This window comes from Rhinolophus sinicus, linkage group LG11 (genome assembly GCF_036562045.2).
Source record: "Rhinolophus sinicus isolate RSC01 linkage group LG11, ASM3656204v1, whole genome shotgun sequence".
Lineage (NCBI taxonomy): Eukaryota > Metazoa > Chordata > Mammalia > Chiroptera > Rhinolophidae > Rhinolophus > Rhinolophus sinicus.
Window position 1 is genome coordinate 5,521,451 of NC_133760.1, and position 16,931 is coordinate 5,538,381.

Genomic DNA, 16,931 nt, shown 5'->3' on the forward strand with positions numbered 1-16,931 from the left:
TGCTGGTAGTCAGGATGGCACAGGCGCGCGCGCGCGCGCACACACACACACACACACACACAGTCTTTTTCTGAGAAGACCTTCTAGGTTATGTATGGGAAATAGGTAGAGTTGTTGTTTTTAATAAACTTTATTTGGGAATAATTTTAGGTTTACAGAAAAATTGCAAAAAAGATAGTGTAGAGTTTCCATGTACCCGTCACCTAATTTTCCCCATTGTTTTCATCTTACATTACTGTGATACACTTGTCATAGCTGAAAAACCAACATCTCATCTGTACACGTCTATTAACTAACCTTCAGCTTTATTCTGATTTCACTGGTTGTTCCCTATAGTCCTTTCTTGTTCCAGGATCCCGTCCAGGTTGCCATGTGACATTTGTCATTGTGTCTGCTGATCTGCAGTCGTTTCTCTGCCTTTCCTTGTCTTTTATGACCTTGACAGTTTTGAAAAGTGCTGGTCGGATATTCTATGGAATATCCCTCAGTTTGGTTTTGTCTCAGAAACTGGGATTATCGGTTTTTGAGAGGACGGTCAGGTAGGATGTTTTGTAATAACCAGAAAGGAGCTTGCTCAGTATGGGACTCGTGCTGCGGCTGTGTGAGGGGTATGCTGACTGAGAAGGGAGTGGGGCAGGGATCCTGGTTCCCCGTCCCAGTCCCCGTACCGCCTTCTCTCTCTAGCTGTCCTATTCCACCCAGTTCAACTCTGATGCCAACTGCCCCACCCATGCAGCTCGACTCAGTCCTGCTGGGTGGGTGCCAGTTCTCAACACTCAGCTCTCTAGTCCTGGCATATTCTAATTTATGGGCGGTGGGTCATCAGTGGCTGCCTGTGAGCCCAGGTCTTGGCAGCCTGAGCCCTCTCTCATGCCCACCCCTGACCCCGACCTATGGCCCCTCCAAGACTCAAATGCCTCAGCCTCCCCCACCTTCGCAGAGTAACCCAGCCTTTTCAACTCGAGTTGGGCCTGGAAGCATGGGTGGGGCTGCTAGGGACTCTTTTTCAGTGCGGAGAGACCACGCTTAGGGAGTGAGGTGGAAATTGCAGGCAGGTTGCATCACCCAGGCTCTTTGATGGGGAGGGGGTGGGGGGATTCTCTTGGGACCCTTGTGCACCTGGCAACAGGCTCCTGTTTAGCGGAGCCCTAGATCTGGCAGCAGCCCCAACACAGCAAGGGAGGGTTGTGGAGGGAAAGTAGCCACCGGTGCAAGACACTGAGAATCTGAGACTCAATGCCAAGAAGTGACCTCAGATCATAGAGGCTAACCCACTTGCCTTGCGGGGGAGCAAGCCTGAGGCCCCAAGAGGTGAAAGGCGTTTGCACAATCAGACTGCTAGTTAGAACCAGGTCTCCACAACACTGCACAGCTTTCAGGGCCTTCCAGGCCCCAAGGAGAGTCTGTCTGCTCCTCTCAGATAGGACACCACCCCCCACCCCACACCCAGCCTGGGGCATAGCCTGCTGGGAGGCCACCAAACCTGGACCTTCACCTCGGGTTTGCTGCTGCTCAGTTGCCAAATTCTATTGATTCTGACTTGCCTCTCGCTCCTCTGTCCTAGGAGGCCCTCCTCACCTGTACTGTTGCAGCAGCCCCTCGCTGGTTTCCCAGTTAAGGTGACAGTCTGGCATGATGGACAAGGCACTGAGTTTGCAGCAGATGGGCCCAGGTTCCAAACCCACAGCACTTAGTCCTGGCTGGCAATGCAGACACGGTCCTTCCTCTGCCTGAGCCTTGGCCGCCACCTGCAAAGCGGGTCGTAACAGGTGCTCTGAGCCAGCCTGCTAAGTTCACATCCCAGCTCCACAGCTGCTGTGACCCTCAGCAAGTGGCATCTTCTCCCTGTGACTCAGCTTCCTCAGCCATAAAATAGGGATAAGAGGACCCACTTCACAGGGTTGTTGTAAGGGTTAGATAGTAAATGTATATAAAGTGGCTAGAATGGGGTCTGCCGAGTAATGAGCATTAGTTATTTCTCTAAGGCTTGGGGTGCTGGGGGGATAATGTGAAAGGATGGAAGTAAAGCCAGCACTTACTAGCTCAGGCATCTCTACGTGTTTGTTTCTCTTCCTGTCTCCACCACACTTTGTTCTGCTTTCGTAGCCACCTGATAGACAGATGTCTGCGTACGTGACTGTTTCCCCGAGCACGTAGAAGGCAAGGTTGGCACTGTCCTTATTCCCAGAATCGTTCCCCACAGCCCCCAACCCTGTGCTGCTGCCTCAGCGGGCATCAGTTCACTGTAAATAAGAGTCGCTCGTGCACAGAGGCTGGGAATTTGGGACTGTAGCCCCTGAAGAGGCACTAGGGCAGGTATCTGGGTCATGGAGGCTGGGGCAGGGGTTGTAGGTATGCGTCCTGGCAAACAAGGGCAGGAAGGCCAAGGCCAGTTCACTTGGGGAAAGGGCAGCACAGGGCACAGGTCCGCAGTGAGCCGGTGGCTCCGAGGCTTCCCAAGCCCCTTCCTTCCCCTCACTCCGCTGTGTCTCCGTCGGCAGAAGCAGCCACAACTCTTAGAACCTACTTAGGCTCTGCACTGCTACACCAGCGCTGGCTCCCTCAGTGGACAGCTTCTGTTTTAGTTTCTATCCTCACTGCTACCGTGTTTCCCCGAAAATACGTAAGCCCCAGTTAAGATCTCAGCCAGATGGACGCATTTAGTACGTTATGACGATGTTCCAGAAGAAGAATGACATGACTGTATTTGAATAAATGTAGATTGTTGTACATGAAAAAATAAGACCTCCCCTGAAAATCAGCCCTAATGGAGCGAAAATTAATATAAGACCCGGTCTTATTTTCGGGGAAACACAGTATAACAAATTACCGCAAACTTAGTGACTTAAGACAACATTTATTTATTCCCTTGCAGTTCTAGAAACCAGAAGTGTATAGTGGGTCCACAGGGCTGCCTCCCTTCTGGAGGCTCCAGGGGCGAATCCACTTCCTGGCCTTTTCCAGCTGCTACAGGCCACCCGCATCCGTGGCTCGTGGCCCTGCCTCATCACTCCAACCTCTTCCGTCATCTCCTCTCCTGTTTCCTTTTCTGATCTTCCTGCTCTCCCTGCTGGAAAGACCCTTGTGATGAGTTTCGGTGCTGCCCAGGTAACCCAGGATAGCGTCTCCTTGGCAGGGTCCTTCATTTACTCACGTCTGCAAAGACCCTTTTGCCACGTGAGGTCATACAGGTTCTGGGCACTAGATGTGAGCATCTTTGGGGGGTTGTTATCCAGCCTACCACTTTGCCCTCTCATAGCCTCAGTTTTCTCATCTGGGAGATAAAGGTTGGGGCCAGCCCTGTGGTTCCCCCCCACGTGCCCACAGGGACTGACTGTAGGAAGAAGACGGCCAACTGAAGGTCATTGATGACGTAATGTCCTAGAGCTCTGGACACCGTCACTTAACCCTGTGTGGCCTCCAGCAAGATACATGCCCCATGTGCCACTGTGGCCTCATCCGTAAAGTGGGGGCAATAGCAGAACCCTCTGGAGAGGGCAGTGGTGAGGACCACAGAGAAACTCCGAAAAGGTTGAGAACAGTGCCTGGCTCCGTCAGTAAGCTGTCCCCACGGAGCTGCAGCCCCTGTGTTCCAGGCGGGCCAACGAGCCGGGACCACCCGAAAGGCACCGGTCTGTGCAGGGGCAGCCCATCCTGCTGGGCAGCTGTGCCAGCCGGTGGCACAGAGCTGCTGCTTTCACAGCAGTTGGAAACCCAGATTTTTCTGTGAGATCCAAGTTTTAAGAGGTTGGCGAGTAATTCAGAGAAAGCCCCGCAAACCACAAGTGTGGCTAGGCTCAGGCTGCGGGCCTCCTCTGACCTTTGAGTTCAGTGACTTCCCGAACGAACGCCCAGACCTGTAAGCCTCACAGCCTGGAGCAGAGAACAAAGGGAACCGAGTCCTCGTTCCACTTGTGGGCCCCACCCCTCTGCTGGGCTCAGCAGAAGGGAAAAGGAGCAGGGCCTGATCAGACAGCCCAGACCCGTAGAGTCCAGGGCGGTGTTTGTGAGGGGCAGGGGTGAGTGCTCCCCAGAATGTCCCTGAGGGGCAGGTGCCTGCTTGGGGGTGGGGCTGGTATCTTCTTACCCCACCTGTTGCTTACCAGCCGGCCTTCCCCTTGCCCCCCAGGGGAGGCCAACAGGAACACGTGTTGCGCAGCTTGAGTTTCTTGCTCATTGACAGGACCGCAGAGCGGCTCAGTAAGGGGGTGTTAGAGGACTTGCGGGAGCTGGGCTGGGTTAGGTGACTGGGCAAGTTCAGGGAAGCGGGGCTTCACTCTCAATCGGATGCTGGCAGGGAGCAGGGCAAGGCCATGGCTGGTATCGTTACGTTCTCCAGAGGCAGAGGGGTGAGCAGAGCTCATGCTCCGCTTAGTTAAGGGGCAGCATCACCTCCGAGCCAGGAGCGGAAGGTTTGGTCATTTTTGTGCTTTGGACCATGTTCGTGTTTTTGTCCGTGTTGAGACATGATTCCGAGTAGTCTTGTTTTTGTCTTGGTGCATCATGGGCCGAGTGGCCTTGGCTGATGTTGGTGTTCTGTGAAATTGTTGATGACCAACAAGAGGGCACCAGGGCCTGACTGGGAGGGCTGCTTTTCCCTTGCTCACAGCAAACGTGCTCGTGCTACCCAACGGGGGAGGGAGGGAGGTGGGCAGCACCTAGGCCAGTGGACACCTGGGCATAGAGGAAAGTAGCAGGGCCTGGACCCAGCCAGCACCCTCTGGCCAGCACCACTCATAGTGGGAGCTGAGGGGGAGCAAGCGAGAGGTTGAGGCCAAGGCAGGGAGCTATAGGGGGAAAACAGGCCCTCGAGACCCCCGAGGTGCCCCCTCCGCAGGCTTGTGGGGACTGCACCATGGAAAACATTGAGAGTCTGTGGCCAGCAGAGCCCTGAGCCTCGGCCTGTTCAGTTCAAGAGCCCTTTGCCCTTCTCCTCCCCCTCCTACCCACCCCCACCCAGAGCAGGAACAGGTTCCTGGGGGCTAGGCGGGAAACAGCAGCTGGTGTCCCCCTCTTCACTGCAAGCCCCCAGGAATCCAGCCTGGAGCTGAGGGAGGCGGAAGCACTGAGTTGATTGAAGAGTGAGGCCTAAACGAGTCTGGAAGATGATGGAGATGTCCAGAGGTAGCATTAGAGAATGGGAAGGGGCCACCGGACGTGGCGCACGATGGGCTGTGTGAGAAAATGTCCCTTTGGAGAGGCTCAGACAGCCTGGGTCAGTCCTAACTACCCGTGTGACTTGGGGCAAGTTGCTTAACTTCCTTCAGCTTCAGTTTGCTCGTCTGTAAGGTGGGAACACTGATGGTTCCCACCACCTCGTAAGGTTGTGAGTCAGTGCAGGTAAAGCACTGCAAACAGGCCCCGGCACATAATGTCCTGAAGCGTTAGCATGTGGTTGATACCCAGGGACAGGTAAGGGCTGTGGCTGGTTCTGATTCTAGGCATTAAAGCCACCCTGTTCCCACCTCTGGTGGCTTTCACCTGGTTTCCAGAGAAACCATTTCCATGGCAACAGTCTCTGCCACAACCTGGCTGAGACCTTTATCTCCGTCCCCCACTGACAGCACTGCCTCTCCCCTGGGACACTGGTACTGAGTACAGGAAGAGGGGCCAAGGAGGGAGCACAAGTGTGTGGTTCTCCTCGAGTCTCTTGGCCCTGGTGCTTCAGCCCCTCTCCAGGTCTCTATGCCTTGGCGTATCCATGCCCAGTTGCATTTCCCGTGAAGCCCCCAGATGGCCTCACGGCTGACTGGAACATTTCAACTCCAGTCTCTCCCCCAGCTCGTGCTCAACCAGGTTTCCTCATCTCCAGATCACGTGTCCTCAGAAGAAAGCATGATCCTGTCTTCTGAAACTACGCTGCCCAGCCCTTGCCACATCTGCAGCCCCTCTTCTCTCAACCCCTTGCCAGCATCCCATGCTTAGTTGGTTTGTTTAATGGCTTTATGGAGGTACTGTATAATTCACATCCATTTATTAAAGTGTACAGTTCAGTGGGTTTCATATATTCACAGAGTTGTATACTTATCACCACAATCTAATTTTCGAACATTTCCCTCACCTCTAAAAGAAGCCCCCTACCCATTAGCAGTCACCTCCCACTCTCTCTCTCCCAGCCCCTGGCAACCACTAATGTGCTTTCCGCCTCTATGGATTTACCTCGTCTGGACATTGCAGATAAATGGAGTCATAGGTGGTCCTTTGTGTCTGATTCTCAAGGTTCATCCATTTTGTAGCAATATCAGTACTTCATTCCTTTCTAAGGCTGAATAATATTCCATGGTATATTACATTTTATCCATTCATCAATCAATGAACATTTGGGTTTTTACTTCTTGACTATTACAAATATGCATGCACAAGTTTTATGAGGACGTGTGTTTTCATTTCTCTTGGGAGATACCTAGGAGTGGAATTGCAGTCAGTACTGGGCACAAAGCAACCCCTGGATTCGTTTATTCCATTGACAAGCATTTACTGAGTGCCCACCATGGCCTGCAACTGTTAGAGACACTGGGGATACACAGCCCTGGAAGTCACAGACAAAAATCCTGCCCTGTGTGCAGCTCACATTCTGATGGGGAGACAGACAGTAAGTGAGATACATGGTATTTCAGATGGTGCTAGTCCTAAGGCTAGCCAGGGAAGACCTCACTGAGTAGGTGACATTTCCTCAAAGACCTGAAGGAGGTAAGGGAGAGAGCCATGGAGACATCTGCAGGGAGAGCCGTCAGAGAGCGGGAGCAGCAAGTGCAAAGGCCCTGAGGCAGGAGTTCTATAGATGCATGGAGAACAGCAAGAAGGCCGGTGGGGCTGGAGTGGGTGAGAGGCAAAGAATGGTTGGAGATGAGGGCACCTTTTGGCTATTGTGAACATTTTAGTACAAGTTTTTGTTTGACTGCGTGTTTTCAATTCTGGTAGTTTTTCCTTGATGACATTTGAATAACACTCTGGGATTTTGAGGGTGGTGGCCAGGCCATGTTGTCTTTGTTTGCCCAGCACAAGGCCTGTCCTGTCCTAAGTCTCAGCGAATGTTTGTTGACTGGCTGAATGAGGTATATTTGTGAATTACCCAACACGTGCTGGTACACAGTGGGTGCTGAATGGTTAGTGCTTTTATCACTGTTTTTTAATTAAGGCAGTTGATGTATCAGATTGGTAGAACTTTCCTAATCTCCGGTGCTGGCAGGTTGTAGGGAAATGGTTGTCTCGGGCACTGCCAGTTAGAATAAAAAGGGCAATTTGGTAGTCCCTGGTAAAACCAAAACGCAAGCATGCATTTCTGGATCTCTGCCCTGGAAAAATGCCTGTGCCTGTTAGCACCATCTGATAGGCGTGTATGAGCGTGCCTGCTGCCGTATTGTTTATCATAAAGGAAACTTGGAAGCATCCTGAATGTTCATCAGTACAGGCACAGATGAGTAAAATGTGGCGTGGGTGTACCGTGGGCTGATTGACAGCAGCTAGAAGGAATGAAGAACGTGTTGGGAAAAGGACAAGTTGTAGGGTGACATAGTGTGATACGCTGCGTAATCGGAAAAATATGTGGATAAAAACATTTCCTCTGGCTGTGAATACACACAACTGTATAGATAACAGATACATAGCAGCTCCCGACAGGGATTACCTCGCAGCTGTGGGGACCAGGATGGAGGATAGTGATCAGGGGGACCTTAGCTTTGTCGCTGAAGTTCAAAACAACCTTTTAACGAAAGGGCTGATGTATTAACTGTGTAGTTAATATGTACAAGTTAAAAATGCAGTTAAGTAGCGGGGAAAAACCTTTCACTACAAGAGAGAAACAAAACAGTTCTTGGCAAAAAAAAAAAAAAGTACCCAGCACCAGAGTATTTCTCAGATCTCTTCCAGTCATTTTATTTAAGAGTGGTGGTTCTAGAATCTTCCTTACTCTTCTGGTTGTTTCCTGACTTCTTTTCCACACATGCCTTACCTGATTTGTTTTCCCTTTGGGGGAAATAGCTGTTTGTCCCACCACCTGAGCTCCTTGGGGGACAATTCCAGGCCTCAGGAGCGGGGAGGAGAATGTAATTGCTAATTAGACGTGAAGTGACTTCTTGGGGGTAGAGATAGTATATTCAACGGATGGACGGAAGAAGAGAGGAGGTTGAGAACCTGTGAATCCAAGAAGCATTTAGGTACCACCCGCTTAAGGCCACCCCTGAGCCCGCAGGATGTTGGCACCTCCCAAGTCGGCTCCCCTCTGAGAACCTGCTTCCCCCTGTCCCAGGAGGGTAATAGGCCTGCTTAGAATGCTTTCTAAGTGAAAAAAGGACAGCGCACCTGGCACCTTTTGTGTACAAAGGGAGGGGGTGCAAACCGTGCATTTGCTTAAATGCATAGGAAATCTCTGGAAAGAGGCACGAGAAACCTAACAGCTTGTCTCCAGGAGTGAGAGCTGGTGGCTGTGGGGACAAAGGGATAATGGAGACCACAGTATTCCCTTTAGATCTTTCAAATGTAAAGCCATGTGAACAAACTACCTATTCAGAAAAAGAATTTAGCTTTCACTTTAAAAACAGCCAGCGCTGTGTTATTGGGTAGGTTGAGAAACGCAGCACATATGAGGAAGCCTCCTTGGTAGTTAGCATGCCCGAATCGTGCGGTAAACCTGGGGGGATCCCTTCACAGGGCTCAGCCGCGGACAGGCCGGCAGGGAGGCTTCCATGGCCCCTCCCCCTGAGGAGCAGACGGACAGACACGCCCCCAGGCTTTCTGTCTGCGTAGGTTCCTAATACTGAATGCAAGTGGGTTATGGGGGGGGGAGGCTGGTCCTTGGGGAGGAGCAGGCGAGAGGAAGTTAGGACCAGGGGTCCCAGGCGGGTGCCTCCATCCCCTGTCCAGGCTGGGGACACCTTGTGCTGTGGCAGAGATGGCCTTTAGATAGAGGTGAGCGCTGAGATTTCTGTGCTGCTGATCTGCCTTAGGAAAACAGTTATGCCCCTCTCGGGGGCTCCTGCCAGAGGGGTTGGCCATGCCCACCAGGCAGGATGGTTAGACACGACCTGGACAGAATAGCCCAGGCCACCACTGGCTCCTGAGAGTCTCCCCCCAACTCCCAGCAGCCTGAGTGAGTCTCTGAAAACAAATCAGAGCACGCTCCTGCCTCAGCCTTTGTGCCGTCTCTCTGTCCAGTGTCGTCTTCGACCTGGGCCAGTAGAGACCGCCTTGGCTAAGAGCTGGTTAGCATGCCATTCGTTGCTTATCAATTGATGTCTATTCTTCCAGGGTATGCTCTCTGAGCTCCTCTGTTCCAGAGGCTTAGAGGGTTTTTCGAACAGCTTCAAGAGGTAAAGTATTTAAGAAGCAGTTGGTGGACTTGGGCCAAGCAGGCACTGAGTTCTGTTTGACATGTTGGTGAGACAGCCCGGGGGAGTGGTAGTGAGGGCAGCAGACAGGAAGTCCCGGCACCAATACGCGTGTCAGAGGTACCAGCCGGGCATTCGATACCAAGCTGGGCTGATGGTGGCCAAAGGCCAAGGTCCCCTGGGTCTCTGATTTTTCCCCTTTTCTCTCGTCTTCCCACCTCTCTGCTCCCCTCCCTTTCGCCTCCTCTGCTCTCCAGTCAGTGGTTGCACTTCCTCCAAATCTTAAATAATTCCAAGGGAAAAGTTCCCCCCAGAGACAGCTCTTGTCCTTCCTGGGTACTGTCCCGTCTCAGCATTGTCAGCAGTGCCACCCGGTGGCTGTGGGCTGGATGCCAGGAGCCTTTGCTCCAGTCACTTCCCAGAACCTGCTTTAATAATTAACATTTCCTGGGCCCTCAGGATACACCAGGCATGTGCTGAGCGCCTGGCGCTGATCAGACGTTTCCTCTTCACAAAGACCACGAGATTCACAAGCTCCATCCCTCGTTTTCAGATAAGGAGACTGAGGCACGGGGGATAAGACTGGACTCTAGATCCCAGGGCTAGGCGTAGAGCAGCCAGGGCTCAGGCCCACAGGCTGTGTGTTGCCAGGTGACTGACAGAAAAGGACAGGCAGGGCCCCTGTCGGAGCGCACAGAAATGCAGTCTGGACTTGTAATGCCAGCTACGGGCCTGCTGTCCCAGGCCCCTCCCGGCCCCTCCGTGGACTCGCAGAGCTGGATTCATATTCCTGAGCCCCATTGAGGAGCCCTCAGAAATTGAGCCCTTAGGCTGGGCTCCTGGCTGCCCGAAATGAAGTAGCGTTTCTGTTATAAATGAAGCGATGGCAGCTCTCGGCCCCAGTGGATGAGTCTCGTTGTGGGAGGGTCACTCAAAGCTTCTGAGGGGAGCAGATGAACGGCAGTAGTGGCGCCAGGAAGGAAAATGGCGTCATGGCGTTGTCTTCAGTAGGTGGACTAGGCTAGCGTCTCCCTCTGTGACGGGGCCCCCAACTCCACCTCCTCACAGCACGCTGCTATGCAGAGGCTGGCCTGTGTATGTGCCTCCCTCTGCCACCCATCTGCCCAGAGGACCTCATTCATCCTTTAAGACGATTCTGTCATCTCTTCCTCCCCTGCCCCAGGCAGAACTTCAGATTTTAGCCCCAGAAAGATCGGGATTCTCATCCTGGGACTAATGTTGGCTGCCATGTGACCTTGGAGAAGTCATGTCACATCTCTGAGCCATTTCCCATCCATGGAGGGTTCAGTGTGCTGCTCCCTGGTGCCCCTGGCCCAGGACTGGTTATACAGGCAGTGCTCAGTAAGTGGTAGTTACTAGCTATCGGTCAGTCGGTCAGTCACAATCACTGAGGGCCTGCTGCGTGCCAGGCACTACCCTAGGTGCTGGGGGTGCAGCCGTGAACAAATAGGGATGTTCTGCCCGTGGGACCAACACCATCACCTTCACCTGCCCTCAGTGCTCTTAGGCCACCTGGTCGCTTTCTCCATCACAGATGGCCTGTCATTGCTGGGTGTCACATCCACGCCTCTGATGAGCTCACCCCTGTGGGAGTTGGGGGGCAGGGTCCGGATTTTCAGAATCACAGCTCACTGTTCTTTCCACACCAGCTCCCCAGCTGCTGGGGCCCAGCGACTGCCGTACCCCTGTCCCCTCGCCCCGATGCAGAGACGGGCCCCATTACCTCTCACTCCAGCCTCTTGGTCAACCCCCACTCCAGGATGTGTTACCCGTCCGTTTATCTAGATTGAGATCCATCCATCCTGTTCTTCCTCCCTCCCTCACCCCTGTATTAGGTTCCTGTTGCTGCTGTAAAAAGTTATCACAAACTTTGTGACTTAAAACACCACAGATTGATCCTCTTACAATTCTGGAGCTCAGAAGTCTAAAATGGATCCACGGGCTATATTCCTTCTGGAACCTGAGGGAGAATCTATTGTTTTGCCTTTTCCAGCTTCTCAGGGCCACGTGCATTCCTTGGCTTGTGGCCCTTCCTCGGTCTCCAAAGCCAGCAGCATACCACGTCTTCAGCCGTTCTCCCGTGGTCACATCTCCCTCTGACTCTCCTCCCTTGCCTCTCTATTTCACTTAGGGATCCTTTTGATTCCACTTGAGGGCTCTGTGACAATGACACTTGCCCCTCAGCCACTCTGGCCGCCCACAGTGTCATCCCACCCAAGGACTTTGTTCTGGCTGCCCCCTCTTGCTTCCAGTATGCCTCAGCTAATCCCCTCCCCCCCACCGGCGCCCCTATCCCCTTTCCTTGCCCTACTTTCTCCTGTTCCACGAGCTTAGCCTCTTCCGACATGATACATGATTTCTTTGTGGCGCCTGTTTTCCTGGCTGTCTCCCCTGCTGGACTGTAAGCTCCAGGAGATCAGGGATGCCTCTGTCTCATTCACAGCTGTATTTCCAGGGCCTTAAACGGTGCCTGTACATTAGGTGCTCGAAAATATTTGTTGTATGAATGAACATTTGTGCTGCAAAGGATTTTTTTACTCTTTGTGACTCCCGCTTCCCTCCCCCCGTCCCCTGAGGGATGGGCCTTTAGTTTTATCTATGTGTTGTCATCACTCTACAGAGTGGAGCTGAGTATATATTAAAGTTAGGAGTTGGAGTTGGCAAAAAAACTAAAGAGAAAGGTAAGGTGAGTGGACCTGGTAAAGCTGGAGGTGACAGTAGATAACCCTGGTCCCCAGCTGGGGAATGGGTTGTGTCTGTAGGTCAGAATCCTGGGTGGGTCTTTCTCTGATTCCCCTGGGCTGGGAAGGCGAGTGGATGTGGTTTGGAAAATGGGCAAATGTGGGGCAGGCGGCTCAGCCAGTAACTCCCTGGGCGACCCCAACGCAGCTCTTCTCCCTTTGGGCCTCAGATTCCCCAGGGGCGAACTACATGTGGCCGCAGCGCAGCCCAAGCACGCCTCCCACGTTTTCCAGGAAAAGCCCCATTTCTCTAGTCTCTGTTCCTCCTGCTTCCCCTGAGCACTGTCAGCTTCTCTTTTAGGAAAGCTCGCGGCTGTAGTAAAAGTGGGGACTCGGAGCTCATCGTGGTGTTTGTTCAGCCACATTTGTGAGAAATCCCTAAGGTCCTGATGTTGATGGCTTTGTTAATTAACCGGGACAGACCCTGCAGAACCGTCACTTCATTTCATTCTGGTGCAAACTTACACCTTCCCCACATTGAGGTTCTCTCTCCTTGTCCCCAGAGTTCTGGCTCAGGCCCTGGGCTCTTGGCCTGGACCATCGCCAAGCCTCCTGCCAGCCGCCCACCCTGCGGCCCACCCCGTACGTGTATGTGGCCCAGGCGTCCTCCCAACCTTCAAGCCCCTCCAAATGAAGTCCGAGCCATTAGCATGGCATCTGTGCTCTGCCAGCTCCTCCCCTCGCATCACGCGCACAGTACACAGCTCCGTCAGCGATCGCCAAGACCACCCTCAGGCCTAGTGGTTCTCTCGCAGGACTCGACTCAGCAAAGCTGTTAGACTCACAGTTACAGCAAAAGGATAGAGATTCACGTCAGCAAAGGGAAAAGGTGCACAGGGCAGAATCCAGGAGAGACCAGGTGTGAGCTCCCAGTTTTCAGTGAAGTCACACGGATAGTGCTTAAGCCTCCCAGCCGCGATGTGTGTGACCACACAGACAGAGTGTGGTCCACCAGGGCAGCCTTGCTGTCCAGGGTTTTCATTAAAGGTCAGGCAAAAGAAAAAGTCACATAAACATGGAGTACTTGTGTGACTGACCTTTGTTACTATCTCCAGCCCCTCCAGAGGTCAAGCTGATAACATAGGGCCGAGGCCCCACCTTAAAGACACTGTCAGGCAGGGTACTTCTAGGGCTTAGCCGTGATTCTGAGGGGCTGGGCAAGAGCCAGTCCTTTGTTTGGAATGTGCAGGGTTTGGACAAGCCAGGCCTGCCGAGTAGCCCTTCAGCACACACTGCCTCCAGCACACACTGCCTCCAGCACACACTGCCTCCAGCACACACTGCCTCCAGCACACACTGCCTCCAGCACACACTGCCTCCAGCACACACTGCCTCCAGCACACACTGCCTTCAGCACACACTGCCTTCAGCACACACTGCCTCCAGCCACAGCCAGTCAGAAGCACACCTGTTTCAGCCTCTTTCTGCCTTCACCAGGCCCCTCCCTTCCATCTCCTGGCTGATCCCACATCCTTCAACACTCAGCTTAGGCATGTGCTCCCTGGAACCCAGGCCGGGGTATGAGCCTCGTCCCTGCTGCCCTCCCCCGTCCTGGAGCCCTGGTATTGAAGCTGACATTTGCCTGTCTGGCTGCCTGGAGGACAAGGGGCCATGGCTTAGAAACCTCTCTGGGCTCCACTCTCCTAGTTTGTAAAGTGGACCTGCCCCAAATGGATCTGCTTTCAGGAGTAAGTGAGCAAGAATGCATCTAAAGCACATAGAACAGGTGGGAGTAATACATGTTCACTGTTGTTAACAGAGCCCTGCCATCTGGGGTTTGGAAACAGATGAGGCATTTAATAAATGGTGAACCATTAAACCAGACAAGCCCCCACAGAAGATAGTTTTTCTTGTGGTTTTTTAGTAGTATAAAAAGCAAAGAACTTACTATAAATGCTCTTCTGGAGAATTTTAGCTGTAATTTATTAATAGCAAAAGCCCTCAGCGGCTGACATCCTGAGAGTCAAGACACGTAGGTGGCTGCTAACAATAAACCCAGCTCAAGGTCGCTGTATAGTGACAGGTGTGTTCTCTCATGTAGGAAGGGCTCTGGCACAGGGCCGGGCACCGGCAAACCTGGAGCCTCTTGACACTGTGGCCTCTTAAGAGTAAAGGCCTTTCTCAGAAGAGCTTTGTAAAAATGCCAAGGCCAGGGTCCTGCCCCCATCTTTGATCTGGCAGCAGTCAGTGTACCTTTTGAACGCTGCCAGGTGCTAAAGCGCAGCGAGTGGAGAGCCACTGGCTTAGACCAGGCAGCCCACCAGGAGTGCGGGTGGCCGTCATCTTCCCAGAAACACAGCTGTGTGGAGGAAGAGACCCAGCAAAAAACAAGGGTCTGCAAGGAGGGAGGGGAGCAGTGGAAGCTGGGGTGGGTGGCTACAGTAGGTTTCCTCTGGCTCAGGTTAGGAGAGGATTCCCTGAGGACACCTCGAGAAATAAAATGGCCTGAAGGAGAGGAGAGGAAACAGGACTCGTGGACTCCTTGGAGCCAGGCACTTGGCTTCTCGGTTGTGACCTTGTTTGTTCTTCATAGTGGGAGGGGGTTGTCCTCATTACACATGGGGAAACTGAGGCATGGAGCGGCTCAGGAGTAACTTGCCCCAGGGCCCTCAGTAAGTGGCAGAAGCAGAATTCAAACCCAGATGGTGTCCTTGTGTTTGGAGATCAACTTTGGGCCTGAAAACGGGGGGCTGTCTTACAGCTGAACTGCACGGGCTGTTTTAGATGAAGGTGTTAGATGGAAGCTGGGGTACAGAATGGAGGCCATGCCCCAAAGCAGGACTGCTTGCCCTGTGACCAGATGGGCCCGTTAATGAAGTAGAAATAAAGGCAGTTTGTAATCCAGAAACCAGAGCGCAGGGCCCACTGGGGGATGAGTATCGGCAAGTTCCTTCAGTCTGAGCCTCTCTTCCTGGAACCATCTACACTGGGGCCCTCATTCCAACCTGCCTGGTAGGACAGTGAGCTCAGGGCCTGGCTGGGGAGTGTCCACAGCACAGGGCGGGGTCCACAGCTCAGGGCGGGACACAGCTGGGATTAGCTGCCCGGAAATCCCCGTCTCTGCATTGGAACTGGCACTTCTCATCTTGTAGTTTGAGGACCCGCTGAGCAGTGGCAGCAGACTGTGAATTCATATTAAACTTGAGGTCAGCCACAACCCCCAGTTGTTTTCCATGAGAACCTCTTCACAGCTGGGTGTCCACAGCCCCTCCTACTGAGTTAACCCTTTGCTGCCCACTCTTCCTTCCTCACCAGCTTCCAGAGGCTCTCACCAAAGTGAAAATGTGAGCATGTGCCTGCCTTTTGTGGGGTGGCAGTGACAGCACCCTAGCGAGTGCCCTACCATCAGTCACACTTCAGTGTGGTAGCTGCCACCCCACTGTCCTGATGAGAGAACTTGAACCCCAGAGAACTTTGCTGCCCCTTGTTGAGATCAGAGTGGTACAGAGTCAGGCCTCAATTCTGGCAGACACTTGCTGCTTCCCAGCTGTATTCATTAGTTCTGTGGCTGCTTTCACAGGTCATCGCAAATGTACTGGCTTAAAACAGTGCACATCAGTTCTCTACAGTTCAGATCAGAAGTCCGAAATCAGTCTCATGGGGCTACAGTCAGGGTGTCAGCAGGGTGGGTTCCTTCTGGAGGCTCCAGGGAAAATGTTTACTTGCCTGTTTTTTGTTTTGTTTTTTAAAGATTTTATTGGGGAGGGGAACAGGACTTTATTGGGGAACAGTGTGTACTTCCAGGCCTTTTTTTTTCCAAGTCAAGTTGTTGTCCTTTCAATCTTAGTTGTGGAGGGTGCCGTTCAGCTTCAGGTTGTTGTCCTTTCAGTCTTTGTCGTGGAGGGCGCAGCTCAGCTCCAGGTCCAGTTGCCGTTGTTAGTTGCAGGGGGCGCTGCCCACCATCCCTTGCGGGAGTCGAGGAATCGAACTGGCAACCTTGTGGTTGAGAGCCCACTGGCCCATGTGGGAATCGAACCGGCAGCCTTCGGAGTTAGGAGCATGGAGCTCTAACCGCCTGAGCCACTGGGCCGGCCCCTCCTTGAGTGTTTCTTTTTTAATAGGAGGGCATAGCTCACAGTGGCCCATGTGGGGATCGAACCAGCAACTTGGTGTTATCAGCACCACAGTCCAACCAACTGAGCTAACGGGCCGTCCGCCTTTTTCAGCTTTTTTTTTTTAGTATATCTCCTGTTGAAGCGAGCACTTATCCAGCTTTTAAAGGCCGCCCAAGTTCCTTGGCTCATGGCCCTCTGTCTCCAAGTTCAAGGTGCATCACTCCAACATCTGCTTCCATTGTCTTGTGGTCTCCTCTAGTCAAATGTCGCTCTGCTCTATTTTTTAAGGACGCTCAAGATGACATTCAGGACCCATCGTTTAATCCAGGATAGACTCATCTCAAGATTCTTAATCACACGTGAGAATTCCTTTTGCCACATATGGTAACATATTCCCAGGTTCCAGAGCATGTTTGGGGGGACCATATCTTTGGCATGGCTCTTCAATTGTGTTTTTCCATTATACAAACAGACTGAACATTTGGAAACTACTGCAAATTAAAAAGGAGACAATCCGCATGCAGTCCCATCACCCAGACACAGCCCCTGTCCACAGCTTGGTGTATTTCCTTCCTGCCCTCTTTCTTCATAGTTTCTGTTTTCCACACCTGAGCTCACATCGCACTAGTAAATTTGTATTCTGCTTTGGTCCCTTTGTTGTCATTTGCTACATCTCTTGTGTGTTGTCGGAGGCCATTTCAGTGGACATATGCATACATATCTTCTCTTATGTCTGTTATCAACTCAGTCCTCTAATTGGGTGCAGGGAAATGCAGCGGCTGCACTAG

At 52.6% G+C, this 16,931-nt stretch overlaps 2 protein-coding genes across 4 annotated transcripts in view; both read left to right on the forward strand.

Moving 5' to 3' along the window:
* NUP62 (nucleoporin 62) overlaps positions 1–16,931 on the forward strand; it is a 29,184-nt gene that overhangs the window by 7,271 nt on the left and 4,982 nt on the right. Inside the window, exon 2 of one of the 3 annotated variants that reach the window (XM_074316067.1) lies at positions 16,432–16,502. The exons of the other annotated variants lie outside the window; for them this stretch is intronic. The gene's annotated coding sequence lies outside the window, so the exon portion shown is untranslated. The remainder of the gene's footprint in view (positions 1–16,431; positions 16,503–16,931) is intronic. 3 annotated transcript variants of the gene reach the window in all.
* Positions 1–16,931, forward strand: part of IL4I1 (interleukin 4 induced 1) — a 34,634-nt gene that overhangs the window by 2,067 nt on the left and 15,636 nt on the right. The gene's annotated exons all lie outside the window — the stretch shown is intronic.